This window comes from Dermacentor albipictus, chromosome 2, assembly GCF_038994185.2.
Source record: "Dermacentor albipictus isolate Rhodes 1998 colony chromosome 2, USDA_Dalb.pri_finalv2, whole genome shotgun sequence".
NCBI classification, from domain to species: domain Eukaryota; kingdom Metazoa; phylum Arthropoda; class Arachnida; order Ixodida; family Ixodidae; genus Dermacentor; species Dermacentor albipictus.
In genome coordinates this window covers 194,436,740-194,450,778 of record NC_091822.1, presented here as the reverse complement: position 1 = coordinate 194,450,778, position 14,039 = coordinate 194,436,740, and the positions used below count along the sequence as shown (strand labels likewise).

Below are 14,039 nucleotides of genomic sequence, written 5' to 3'. Positions count from 1 at the left end.
TGAATCATGCATAAAGGATACTACTCTTCATGTTTCACCCGTTTACACGCTTCAACATAAAGATGCACGCCGAGCCGGCATTCTCTGAATACACCGTTCCATAAAACGTCTTCCAGACAGAACGAAACCAGACACGCGCAGATCTGTGTAAACTCCGACTGGCGCTGCAGTCTTTGTGTCATCGAAGCAGGTCGAGCACAGTCGAATCGCGAAATTCAACCACAGCGAGTCAGCAGAAGTGAACTATTCGAAAGTTATAATAAAAAGCATCTATACTTTTTCGGACCTTTGAACCGTGCCAAGTTAAAAGCCGGGCCGAATCGATCGACGTCGATTTACATCGTTCAAACGAACTGCTTCTAAACATGTCAACTGCCCCTCACTATTTTCCTGCTTGAAACCACTGAAATGTCACAGCTAATTGCAAATAAAAATTTTCCTAAGCGCTTTCTGTTCCGAGGCGCCCAATGTAACACGAGGTGATAGAGGTGGCAAGTATGACGTTGACAGTAGTAGTGTTAAAGTCAACGGCATAATTTCGGGCTACATTGTCTGACTACTTATGCCGAATACCAAATAAGCGATACTTAGCCTAAATTTGAGTCAGAGCAAGCACAAGTAACAGAACGGTGGCGACGAAGCCGTAGAAATACACCTCTCCCGGGGCACGTCACACAGTACCGGCGACGTCAGAGAATGATGTCACCGGAGCACGTGTACGCAGCCAGGCTAGGTGGTTCTGACTGAGCCCAGGTGGCAACACACCCGCCGCCGGCTACTCCGTACGGATGGACAACACGCGGACGCGTGCATTGTTTTTTTTTTGTCGTGAATCTCCATAATTACATTGTCAGCAAGATTAGTAGTATTTACGCTCGTCGATGGCGTGTCCTGTGATATGGCGTCGGTGCGAGCTTGGAGACAACATCGCTGCGCTCTCAGCCGGCCTGTTTCAAAGTCTTACTTTGCTTTTATGACCGCTACTACTCGCCCAAGCGCCAACGTACGCGGCTCAACAAATATATTTCCACCATTTTTCTTCTCTGCACACGATGAATCATGTAGACGCATTACGAGTGCGAGCAATGCGAAGACGCTTGCGGCAAGTTGTTTTTCTCCCACTTTCATTTCCATTATTTCTTTTTCATTTCCTTAATTCAATTAGCAAGTACAAGTAACTTCCCGTATGTTTTTCTTGGAGTCTGTTTGTTGGCTTCTCATGATACGATTAATAAAAATCGAGCACCTCGATTAACCCCTTTTCTTCCAGAATCAAGATTGTGGGATAAAATCGAACGACGCTTGTAAAGACACGTTTGTATCTACTAAGAAAAAAAAAATGTAAGAACGATGACATATACAAAACGTATTGCCGTCTAATAGACACTATCTCCGAAAAAAAAAAAAACTTTTTTTTATTGAACAGGCCTTCCCCTACAAAAATTTAACGGCAAGCCCTGTAGTTGGGCGTGTCATACGGCGAAGCAGCTCCTCGGTGTAAAACATCGCGGAACGTTGCATGTCTTGTAGTAAACTCTTTCCTGCTCGGTCTTCCTGTCGTAGCGTTTCTAGAAGTTTCAATGTCTCCATCTTGGCAGACACTCCAAGCAACAACAATGGCAGGCCAAAGCCAGAGGCGGAACTAACGGGACTGCGGCCGCCGATCTTCGGTGCTGGTTTGCTTCGTCATCGCTGCTGCTCGATCCATCGACAAAATCACTTGCAGCGGAACCACGAGATCTGTGATCTTTCGAAGCGCACGCGCGCACCTTCCGGAGGCGCACATTTCTGCATTCTACTTTGACGATCGCGAATCTTCAGAGCACGTTCAAAAATCACCGCCAAGCGGTTAGAAAATTACAGGGTCTCTCAAAATCTCTTTTAAGACGTGAACGGCGACAGCCTACTCTTCCTCCTCCTATCATTCGCCTCTTTCTCTTTGCCTCTTCTCTTCGTCTTCTCTCTTTTAGTCGTTAGTGTTCTCTACTAAGCATTTTTAGTCATTTGTAATCAATTGTGGTCCTTACAAGCAGTCATTACACATGTTCGCCATATCATAGTCATTAGTAGTCATTACAAGTCATTTCAGTCATTATTAGTCAGTACTGTTCATTACTAAACATGTTTAGTCATTTCTCATGAATTGTAGTCGTTACAAGTTGTCGTTAGGCATATTGGTCATTTCGGAGTCATTATTAGTAATTACTAGTCATTATTACCCTCTACCAATCTCTATTATAGCGTTACCATTCGTTAACTGTCACTATCAATTATTTCTCATTCTTTAATCTGCCTTCATATGGCGTGATGACGCTTCAGCGGACACTCCGTCGGTCAGGTCTGCTGAGACAAACTTCACCATGGGCCTAGAAAGGCTTTCGCCTTAAAAACGATCTGCTTAACAGAGTTCTATTCCTTCAAGCCCGATGCCACAGTGCGTCCGTGAGCGTGGCTAAGATCTCGAAAGCGGCGTTTCAAACCATCGATAGCGGGCTTACGAAGCCCAATAGCCGCGCTAGGGAAAGAGCCAAGTAGCTTCTACGATGTCTCGAGAAGTGGGCTGTAACCTGCGCAGCTTGCCTTATAATTACCGCGCGGTACACCAAGTTAACACTGTCACTCTATTAATAAATCGGCGATAATTAGTGAATAATGGTTGGTTCCGTGTTTGCGTCATGGTGTTGATACACGCGCGGTCGCAAAAAAGTTTTTCGTTGACTTCGTTTATTTAGCAAAAAGTCAGTCACAGATTAGTGGTGTTCGTTACAATAGGTGAAGGGATTTTATTCCTGTATGAAGGGCCTAATTTTGTAGTTACATTCAGAGGTGTACGACTTTGCCAAGGGTGTAATGTGAAATGAATCCCAAATGTTTCTCCACGCAAAACATTGATACCTTCACTAAATATGATTTACACTCTTAAAGCCTGCACTCTTTGGGGCTTACCTTGTCGCACAATAATAATCTGCCTTGCTTGCGTTTCCTTTCTTGAATACTCAGCGCTCGCTACTTTTTTGTCGAGAATGCTCTGTCATGCTGATAATGCGCATGCCATTCGTGATCTGGAAGTACCGGGTGCACAGCGTTAAACAAAGGAAATGCGGCCAAGGCAGATAACGGTTATTGGTGTGGGACAAGATAAGTCTCAAAGGGTTAATTTTTTTAAAGAGTGTTAAAGAGAGGAACACTAAAAACAGTTGCACCCTTTGGGGTGTATATTTGCCACACAACAATAATCGTCATCTGTCTTGCCCGCATATCCTTTAACGCGGCGAGCCCGGTACTTTCAAGTCACGAACGGCATGCCCGTTATCAGCATGACAGAGCATTCTCGACAGGAAAGTAGCGAGCACAGCGTTCTCAAGGAAAGAAACGCAAGCAAGACACATGATGATTATTGTTAAACCAGTGAACTTGCCAGTGTCCACCATCAACAAGTTCATAGACCAAACCGTCGTGACATTGGCCGGGCAGGGAGCGCGGGCGAATCAGTGCGCATTTTCTGCTACTCACCGAATATCGCAGTCCCGGCGCCGTAGCAGAAATATTCCGCGCGTCTGTGCTTGCTGCATACCCGAGTTGTAGCCAATGGCTGTTTGCCGGTTCTAAGTTTCGCGAGCCAAGCTTCACGCAGCTCCTGGTCCTGCGGCTACGTGTGAATAAGGCTGACAGCGGGCTCCGTTTTGTACGTCCGGCCCTGCGGCACCGAGCAGTAGCCTACCATGCTGCACACCTCCAAAGGCAGCCACTACCTATTATAGTGATTTCAAATGTCAAGCAGACACCCAGGGCGGGAAAGCATCGCCACTTTATCAGAACCGCAGCGCAGGTGAAACTTTAAACTTTCGTTTTCAGCTCTCTTCGGCGCTTCCGAAGCAGCCGACGCGGCCGCTGTGTCCACGTGATCCCTCATGCCACGTCACGCCGACGGTGGCGCCAGCTTTTCCAATGGTGGAGCGCGCCCCCAATGCAGCTTTCTGTTGCGCAATATCTGCTACATAAAAGCGTTCTTTCGAGCGTGAAAGAAGCCCGCGAATACACACAAAGTGCCTCGAGCGGCCAGTCGCGCGGTGGTTCTACGTGGATTTGCCGGCTTCTTTCACGCTCGGAAAAACACTTTTACGTAGCACGTATTGAGAAATAGAAAGCTGTATCGGGAGCTTTTCATGTTGCTCTACAATTTGCTAATTGCCACTTATTTTCATCTACTTATATTTGAGAAGTTGATTAATTATTTGAGGCTAATTATCTAATTAAGCGGAATGAACAACAAATAATTTGAGCATCTTAAAGCGACGGCAAACATTACATTTATTACATTACATGAACTACAGGCTGCAGTGTATATATATATATATATATATATATATATATATATATATATATATATATATATATATATATATATATACACCCACTGCAGCCTGTAGTTCATGTGACGAGGGCGTCACGCACCATGTTAATTATGGGGTTTTACGTGCTAAAACCACGATCTGATTATGAGGCACGCCGTTGTGCGGGACTTCGGACTAATTTTGACCACCTGGGTTTCTTTAAAGGGCCCCTCACCACACCTGGCCATTTTGAGCTAAGCGCAGATCGCACACTGAGCGATAACGCTCGTGTCAGCAAAGTATTACATCGGTACGCGCCGCGGAAAGACCTGCAGTTTCAACCGAACACCGCTTTTCATTCTCCTCGCGGCCGCCGCGCTCCAATCCCGACGGTGACGTAGTCGTGCCCTTGCGCCTACGTAGTCGTGTCTGCAGTGAGACGTCACTCATGGCGACACGTAACTTCGAGAATTATTCAGGATATCTGTGCGATCTGTTGCTTGAATTACCGAATTTAAGTTTAGAGAAGTAATAAAACACACAAACGGAATGTCTGAGTGTTTTTTGTTTTACTTCGAACCGAAGGAACTGAGATGTACTTCCGCTTCGTCTGCTTGTTCCCACGGTCGTGCGGTCACGTGCGCAGGTACCGAAACTATGCCATTTTCTACCGTGCTCCAGCGCGTGATCATGCTCTTCGATCCGCTTGTTCTGCCTCAGTATTCGTGTAGCGCTGAATGATACCGCTAGTTATGCTTCCTTGTGCACAGCGCTCAAAATCGTGCACCGCGCGAAGTCAGCGAAAATGCGTAGTGCCGAAAAAAAAAAAAAAGACGAGAAAAGAAATGAAGGCGGGGCCTGTGACGTATGCGTCACGCGCTCCTCGAGGTGTCGTATGGGAGAACGCAGGGAAGGGATTTCGCTTGCGAAGGCTTCCATCTCAGCTATTAATGAGCCGATTTGAAAAATTTTTGTGGCAGAACATTCCCGAGAGGACACGTAACAACTTCCAACGTATAACCAAATTTGCTATGGTGCCTGGTGAAGGGCCCTTTAACGTGCACCAAAATCGAACTACATGGGTGATTTTGCATTTCGTCCCCACCCAATGCGGCCGCCTCGGGCGGGGTTTGATCCGCGACTTCGTGCTTAGCAGCGCAACACGTGACGCACAATGCGACCACCGCAGTAGAGAGTTTTAGCCCAGCGGGTTTACGGCCAGCGGGTTTACGGCCAGCGGAGCGGAGCGGGCGAGCGGAGACGCGACTGCGCATGCGCACCACGCTGAGGCGGCCAGCGGTTTTACGGAGCAGCGTTTACGCCCGCTGGAAAGCACTCCCCAGCGGAGGGTATACGCAGCGCGCGGGCGTGCATGGGAAATGCAAGACGGCAGCCGCGAACATGAACGCCGGCAGTTCTGCATCGAAGACGGCGACTGCCGCGCTGACCCGTACATTAGTACTCAGTACATTATTAACAAATAATGCACTGAGAACATGTAATATATCTTTATTCAACATTTCTTGCATAATAAAAGCAAGCGTAATTCAATTTCATTTCTCAGTAACTCCTATTCGAACCACTAGGTGGGGCAGCAGAGCGCCCCGCTCTTTACCCCGCTCGAGCGGGTGATCCGCTGGGCTAAAATTCTTTTTTCGCGAGCCGCTCCGCTGGCGCAACGGTGGAGACCGCTCCGCTCCGCTGGCCGTAAACCCGCTGGGCTAAAACTCTCTAGTGTCACAACCGCTGGAGCAAGGAAAGAGTTCAAAGGTGAACGCACACGCTGTCTGAACGTACTACAGCGCACGTATACGTGCGGCGCCAGTGACACGGACAACTTGCTTCCCCACGCAGATATATCCGATAGTAAATTTCGGCTAGCAACTCTCACTCTGCTGCTCTATAACGTAACCTGTCGCAAATTATAAGTATATGGGCTTACGTCGTACTATACATCTACATGCGCTAATAAAACACTAAGCACCGACTAACACCGGCCCGTTCAGTCAAACTGCGGTAAAACTAGCCACATTTTAGTGAAATGTGGAATTACGGCCGCTGAACAAGTCAACTAAGACGCTTGGGCATCGCCACGGGTCATCACATGGGGCCGTTGCCCCATGTGATGGCCCGTGGTGATGAGGGGAGCGGCATGTTTCTTTCGCTAATGTTACGGTTATCAGGCATTGACACACCGTGCGCGTTAAGTGTGCGCTTGCGAACAATGTCATTTTGCTGTCCCTGCCCAGTCATCTATATAATTTCTACGTTGGCGGTGTAAAAATACGTGACCATAGCCTTATGTGACCTTGATTTTTTTAAATATCTATAACCGCATATAACAGCCGCAATATCCCAACGGTGTGGATTAATCCGGCACAAAAGAGTCGTTTCTCATAAACAACGAAGAACATAGCGCACTTTCTCGAGCCCAAGTCGTGCACTGGCACCGCTTTGTTTTTCATGGCAGCTTCATTGCGCGGTGCTATGTACACACTTTGCGTTTCAAAACCCTTGTGGGTGTATGAAGTGTGCTTAATTCGTTCGTAATATTAGCGCCCTCCCCTTTAAAGGATAAGATGGGAACAAATCGTTTCTTTTCCTGGGAGGGGGGGGGGGGGGGGGAGTGGTAGATTTCCTGTGCCAAATACACAGCCGCGACAGACGACACGAGAAAAGCATGAAATAACCTTTAATAGATATCGCTGTCAAACCATTGTGGTGTGAAATATTTCTGTGCGCAGAACAGGTGGTCAGAATTAATAAACAGTTTTCAGCTACGACTTCTCTCAGGCGTGTACAAAAAAAAAATTTTTAAGCCTAAAGGGTAGAATGCTAGCCATGGCACAAACCAGCCCCCAGGCAATTTCCTCTTTGTTTTTCTCTTCCGAGTGCATTCGGTAGAGGCAGCAAATACTTACCAGCCTTTTATCGGGCGAGCTGTCTCCGCCACTCAAGAGGCGCGCCTTGGGCTCGTAAGGTCAGGCCAGCACTCGTGATTTCAATGGCTCTTTGCGGAGGTATTCGCGTCGCCATGCAGATAACGGACAATATAGCGCCGCCTTTTTCACTTGCAAATGCAACGCGCCTTCTATATAACGTACATAAAATGTTACCGAGCATCGTGCACCAAACGGGTACACCGCGTGAACATGAATTTTGAGCGACTAGGCTGAGAACACAAAACAGAGCACAAGAACTCAATCAAGGAAAGGAAAAGCATGTGCAGCCCAACACGCTGACATGCAACAGAAACAATGAGACAAGCCGTTGTGAATTCGTTGCTTTCACGTCAGCATACTTGCCAACTCTTTTTCGTAAAGTTTACTCATTTAAGCTCGTTCTACGATTTTACGAACGCTGCGTCATGTTCTACGAAAAAATAAATGTTTGCGAAAAAGTTTTAACTGTGCTGAAAGATGCCGTGAAGCGAGATTGGAAAAAAAATGCATGGGAAAAAATTGTAACGGTCCTTCCGTTGCCTTCTTGGGGCAGCGCACGACACCGTATACCACCAGTACGTGAAGTGCTTGTTTCGAGCATGTTTAATTAACATAGCTAATATGCACGGTAAAGCCCGTGCATCTAAAGAGAATGCATGTGTTGTTTTTCAACCTAAGCTGTTCCAAGTTTTGCTGCTGCTTGTGTGCTGCTTCTAATGTGCGTACGTATGACAAAAAGTGTGCGCTCAGGGCAAAGTTCTTAAGAATGTTCTGTGTTGCTTCAGCAGTCATGGAGGCACTGCGTAACGAAGGGGTGCGAGAAGTATGCGTGAATATCGTAGCAAATATCTATCTATAGGGAATTCACCGCTACCTTCATTCTCCACAAGTGGAAAAATACCTATCGAGAAAGGGGTCAGGCAAGGAGACACAACCTCTCCAATGCAGGCTTAGAAGTAGTCAAGCTATTAGACTGGGAAAAATTACTAGTGAGCTTCAACAGCGAATATCTCAGCGATCTATAGTTTGTAGATGACACTGTTCTATTGAGCAACACTGGGGATGAAGTGCAAGAAATGGGTGAGGACGTTAGCCGAGAGAGTGTAGGACTAGCTTGAAGATTAATATGACAGAAAAAGTCAATGTTATATAGCCTGGTAAAAGAACAAGAATTTGTGATTGGCACTCAGCCTCTAGAGTCTGTGCAGTTGTACGTTTATCTAGGTCAATTACTCGCAGAAGACCCTGATCACGAGACGGAAATTTACAAAAGAATAAAAATGGGTTGCGGCACAATGGCAGGCATCACCAAATCGTGACCGGGAGCTTCCCACTATCCTTTAGAAGTGTACAATCACTGATTAAATTTAAATTGTGGGGTTTTACGTGCCAAAACCACGATCTGATTATGAGGCACCCCGTAGTGAGCGACGTCGGAAATCTGGACCTCCTGGGGTTATTTAACGTGTACCCAAATCTAAAAGTACACGGGTGTTTTCGCATTTCGCCCCACTGAAATGGGCCGCCGTAGCCGGGATCAATGACTGATCATTGCATTCTACCGGCACTAACATATGAGGCAGAAAATTGGAGGTTAACGAAGTTTCAGGAGTTAAGGACGGCGCGACGAGCGATGGAACGAAAAATGTTAGGAGTACACACTTAAAAAAAAAAAGGTAGTAATATTCACTAAATATATACTAACACGCTACTTGTCGCATAAAACACTGCCTTCTTATTAAGTGCAGGTAGTAAAACGATGATTATTACTTTTCACTACCTGCTGAAGCTAGTAAAAAGCACTAACATACTAACTAAATAGCACCTCGGTAGTGCAGTTACTATCGCAAATGAAACATAATTACCAACAATACAATGGCGCCTATTCGATTTATACGTGCCGCTTGCATTGTCATATGAAGCTGATGGTATTGTAAAAGCATAAGTAAAATAACAAATATATATAACAAAAGAGAACCACGTCCTTTCGCTACATATTAAGGCATCAATTAAGGGTTATATATATAGGTAATTTATATACAAGGAACATTAACGCGCACTGACGCCGGGTAAGCGCGTACTACATATCGCCAACAAGCAACGATACGCAAGAACACACCAGGGTGTCTAAGTTAAGTGTCTAGGTTTTCCCCGAGTCCCTTCGCAAAATTTCCTGAGAGACGCGGAATACGAGCTGATGTCAGTGCTGATGAGTGATGTCAAGACGGGCTGACACCAAGTCGCCCGATGCTGTCACTCTCTAGTAAGCACGTTAAAAAAAAAACGACTTAATCTTGTTTGAATAGTAAATAGTAGTGTTTAATTTATTCAAAATAGAAAACTGAAGGGATGGGTTAGTAAAATGCACAGAGAATTTCTTCAAAAAAAAAAAGAAAATGATAACGCCCATTGCAAATCAAGGGGAACATTTTCAAATACGAATAAAGAGAGATGCATACAGAAGCAAATATTTTCGAAAATGAGCTATTTCTATCAACTGATAGCAAGCACATTGCTATTAGGCCCAAACTTTGTCGCAAATGAGATTCTCTCAGCAGCTGGTAAGTAAACCTCAACTGTCCTGCCATAATCTCAGCCTGCGCACAATACCTCAGTGTAGCGTTTCACTGCTTGAGAGGGTTTATTCTGGTTTGGATGAGGGTCACCTGCATCTCGGCGTCAGTTAACACTTTGCTTTTTGAGCTCATGCTCCTTCAAAGAAGAGGCGGCACAGTTTCCTTTCTGATCATTCTTCAATGCGTCGGTCCTTTCTGTTCTAGACCTCGTAACGCCGCGCGTTCGCCTCACAGACCATTTGATGCATCCTCTTGGTCAGTTGTACAGTCAACGTCCGAAAAAGCTCTGAAGGTCTGCCAGTACACTTATTAGCCATACCGGTGCTCGTACTGTCACCGAAGACGGCGGGTGCACGCGTGTATAAATAGGGAATACTTACTGTGTCCCGTGACTATTGTCCCTTTCCACGCTTGTTAAGCTTTCACCGCAATAATTCACGTACGCTTCGCCGCGTAACATTGCTGTGCTGAGACGAAGCTGCCTTTCGGAAACCGGCACTATGCAACGCGCCGTATCCTAATCTTCGAAGCCAATCGCGACAATTACACAGGAGGAGTCGGTACCATTGCTGACAACGGCGAATTCTTTAAATCAAAATCACGGCACCGGTCGGCAAGAACCTTAATAGCGAACGTCGATGCGGCTAGGCCTCGCGTTGCCGCGGTGGTGGCCAACGTTACCAGACTGTCTAGTAACGTTGGTGGTGGCTACGGCTGCCAGCGGATCTGCGTGCCACAGCACCGGTTCGAGGCGGCGAGATCATCAAAACGGCGGTGTTGGCTTTGACAAATGCCGTTCCGGACATGCGGTCACGGCAAAAAAAATCAGGAAAATCAGACGGCGAAAGGTTCTGGCGTCCGAAATTTCAGGCGTTCTAACACATTGACTCCATAAAGTACGTGGTGGTGCCACGAAGCCGCCCGCACTAACGGGCATGTCCCGAAAATCGGGAGTCCGGAAAATCGGTCGCTGACTATGCACTAGCAACTTCTCCAGCCGACGAAACGGCATCAAAGACAATTCGTTACGATTCCTCTCTTTTACTCGAGCCAGCATTAGGGCGACTTTCATTCCCTTTCAATAAAACGACAGCGAATTTTCCCTCATAGAAGCACAAATTCCCCGAGTTTTCTCTGAATATTTCGCCACTATTCAAAATCCCAGAGAACTGCCAGTTTTCCCGGTTGGTAGACACCCTGTGTGACACATACAGAACGACAAAGGTGCTACGCGACACTTGCTCAAGAGCAGCTTCAAGAGTATTTGTAGCCCTAGTTTGAGGGAGTATGTGTTACACCGGTCAGTACCTATGTATCTATAAATAATCAAAGCTTTGTGTCCAAATTCCTAAAGCCTACTGTCTGCATATATGTGTGCTACGACGTCGTACATAACCGTTAGTACAACATAATGAACAGCACTACAGTTTACCTCAATTTTGCATAAGACTGTCACAATCGGAGCATAATAGGCCACGGCTAGACGAGGTAGTAGCGGCTAACTAGTTACTTCGTAAAAACTACTAAGAAACCTTTCTGCCTAGCAAAGGCAACCCTTATTAGATTTACTAGCCGCTTGATAGTACTAGATAGTATCTAGTCAACGCGTGAATTTACTTATTTACTAACTTTATTTTTAAGGGTGTAACGCTAAGAGATAAAAAGACAGCGGTGTGGATTAGAGAGCAAACGGGGGTAGCTGATATACAAGTCAACATTAAGAGGGAAAAAATGGAGCTAGGCAGGCGATGTAATGCGTAGCGCAGATAACAGGTGGTCCATTAAAGTTGCAGAATGGGTGTCAAGGGAACGTAAGCGTAGTCGAGGGCGCCAGAGAATTAGGTGGTGTGATGAAATTATTAAACTTGCAGGTATAAATTAGAATCGCACATATATACACAGTGAAGTAGACGCGCGTATGAAGCGATTTATTTACGTTTCGGTCGGAGCCCAGGCGAAACGCCAATAAATCGCTTCATACGTGCGTCTACTTCAGTGTGTATATTTGCCAGGACCCATAAGCGCTTGTGCGTGTGTGTCTGTTTGCGTGCGTGCGTCGGTACACACATAGAAACTGTTGGGCAACTAAAGATAATGGCGAAGTTCTGCTCCTCACCTTTCTAAATACGCTTGACGATGAGCAAACCGAGAACAAGGTGAAAGCAGGAGCCAACGTTTCGACAAGCGGACTTGTCTTCTTCAAGGCCTTCAAGACCCGTTAAAAAATTCAGTCACCATACATAGCAGCAGTCCGGCAACATTGACCACGGTTTCGCTTTTCCGTGTGCGCAGCGGTGGACGTGTATCTTCTCGGTAGGCATGTGGTTTTGGAATGTTTCGAAGCAATGACAACGGTGGCCCCGCATTTTTTGACGTCGCCACAAGCCATGCCAAGATTGCCTCCCTATAGGTGGGAGAGGCAATGATTTGAAGGTGAAATTTCGAATTAGGTCATGTGTTGAGCGCCTTCTTCCTCTATTTACACTATATATATATATATATATATATATATATATATATATATATATATATATATATATATATACGTGTTTGTGTGTGTGTAATTATGAGGCACGGCGTAGTGGGGGACCGCCAATATTGACCACCTGGGGTTCTTTAACATGCCTCCAATGCACGGGACAGAGGCGTTTTTGGCATCTCGCCTCCATCGAACTACGGCCGCCGCAGCCGGGATTTCATCCCGCGACCTCGTACTTAGCAGCGCAACACCGTCCCCGCTAAGCAACCGCGGCGGGTATCGATAAGCAATATTACATTTCATTACAAAGGAGCCAAAAGCTTCAAACGGCGAGCCTTCAGGTTTAAAAACACTGCCAGAACACGCGAAAATACTTCAGTATTGGCGACATCGTGCTATCGGTCCGGCGTTGCGGTTTCGGCGTGAAATTAACAAAGAGAAACTTGGCCCTTCATTTTTCGCTCTAATAAACAACCTTCATGCGCCTAGCTGCACCCTCAGTCAAATCATTAGCTTATTTTACTCTAGTGCGTCCAAAACTACAGTACGCATGCTCAATATGGGATACCTACCAATATGGCCTATCTAAAACCCTTGAAAGCGTTCATACCCGCGCAGCTAGGCTCAGTTCTTGCTCTTATTTTTCTTATCATTCCAGTGTTACCCAACTCAAAGCACGTGCCAACTTTTCGACCTACGTAAAATATCCCGCCTTTGCATTTCTCAAATTCCATCATTCACAGCTCGGTAATTCTGCCATCACTCCTGTAGCCACCGATCATCTTGCAGTGCAAGCCACAGCGCTTGAAGTTGTTCATCCTCCTGGCCAAGCTCGCAACCATCTTCGGTTCTTCATGCAAACTGCTGCAACGGCCCTCTCTCCAGACATGGCGCTGCGCCGCCGCCTTCAAGGAGCGCAATGAAACATGTTTCCTTTCACAAAAGTCCCACCCCTCACGTAATACCCCTTGAGGGGCCATTTGAGGCACAAATAAATACATGAATGTTTTTATTTTCGCGAAGTAAATGCAAATGACATTTTGAAGAAAGAAAATTCACCAGGCGAAACTCGTTCATATTTATGTGTATCTTTAAAGGGACACTAAAACAACATATTAAGCCGAGCTAGCTAGAAAGGTTAGGCTTCTGTAATAACGAATTCGTTATTCGTGGCGAGAAGAGACTTTTCGCACGCGAGAAATGGCTGAAATGGAAAACAGGAGTAACGCCACCTGTTGTGTTGTTGTTGGAGGCTTCCCGCAGATCTCCGATCGTGCCCCCTGGCAGAGAGCCTGGCGCTGACTGGTCTCACCGGGGACGACCGAACTGCACGCGCCGAGACTATGGAGAGCCGGCTAGAACAGTGGGAACGACTGGGCAGGCGAGCCGAAAATCCGGAGCAAAACCGCAGACAGACATGGCCCGGCTAGAGGCACCCCATCACAGTAACAGCGAACTCCGACAGCGAGCGGCCGCCGACCACCTCAGCCACACGAGCTACTACGACAGATCACGGCCGACCAGACGAGCTGACTTGAACCAGCATGGCTGGCGGATTGGATCGTCGTGGCTTTGGTGAAATCCGAGGCGACTGAAGCTATAGAGTACAACGAACCAGACCAACCACAGCCTGACAGACTGTGCCTGTGACAAAACAGTGCTTTTTGTCCTTTCTCTACTTACTATCTTTCCTTTTCGTGCTTTCAAC

General features: G+C 46.5%; 1 protein-coding gene across 1 annotated transcript in view; it reads right to left on the bottom strand.

The window, feature by feature from the left end:
• gus (splA/ryanodine receptor domain and SOCS box containing gustavus) overlaps positions 1 to 13,755 on the bottom strand; it is a 44,702-nt gene extending 30,947 nt beyond the window's left edge. The window contains exon 1 of the mRNA XM_065427529.1: positions 13,564 to 13,755. The gene's annotated coding sequence lies outside the window, so the exon portion shown is untranslated. The remainder of the gene's footprint in view (positions 1 to 13,563) is intronic.
• Positions 13,756 to 14,039: the final 284 nt, after the last annotated feature.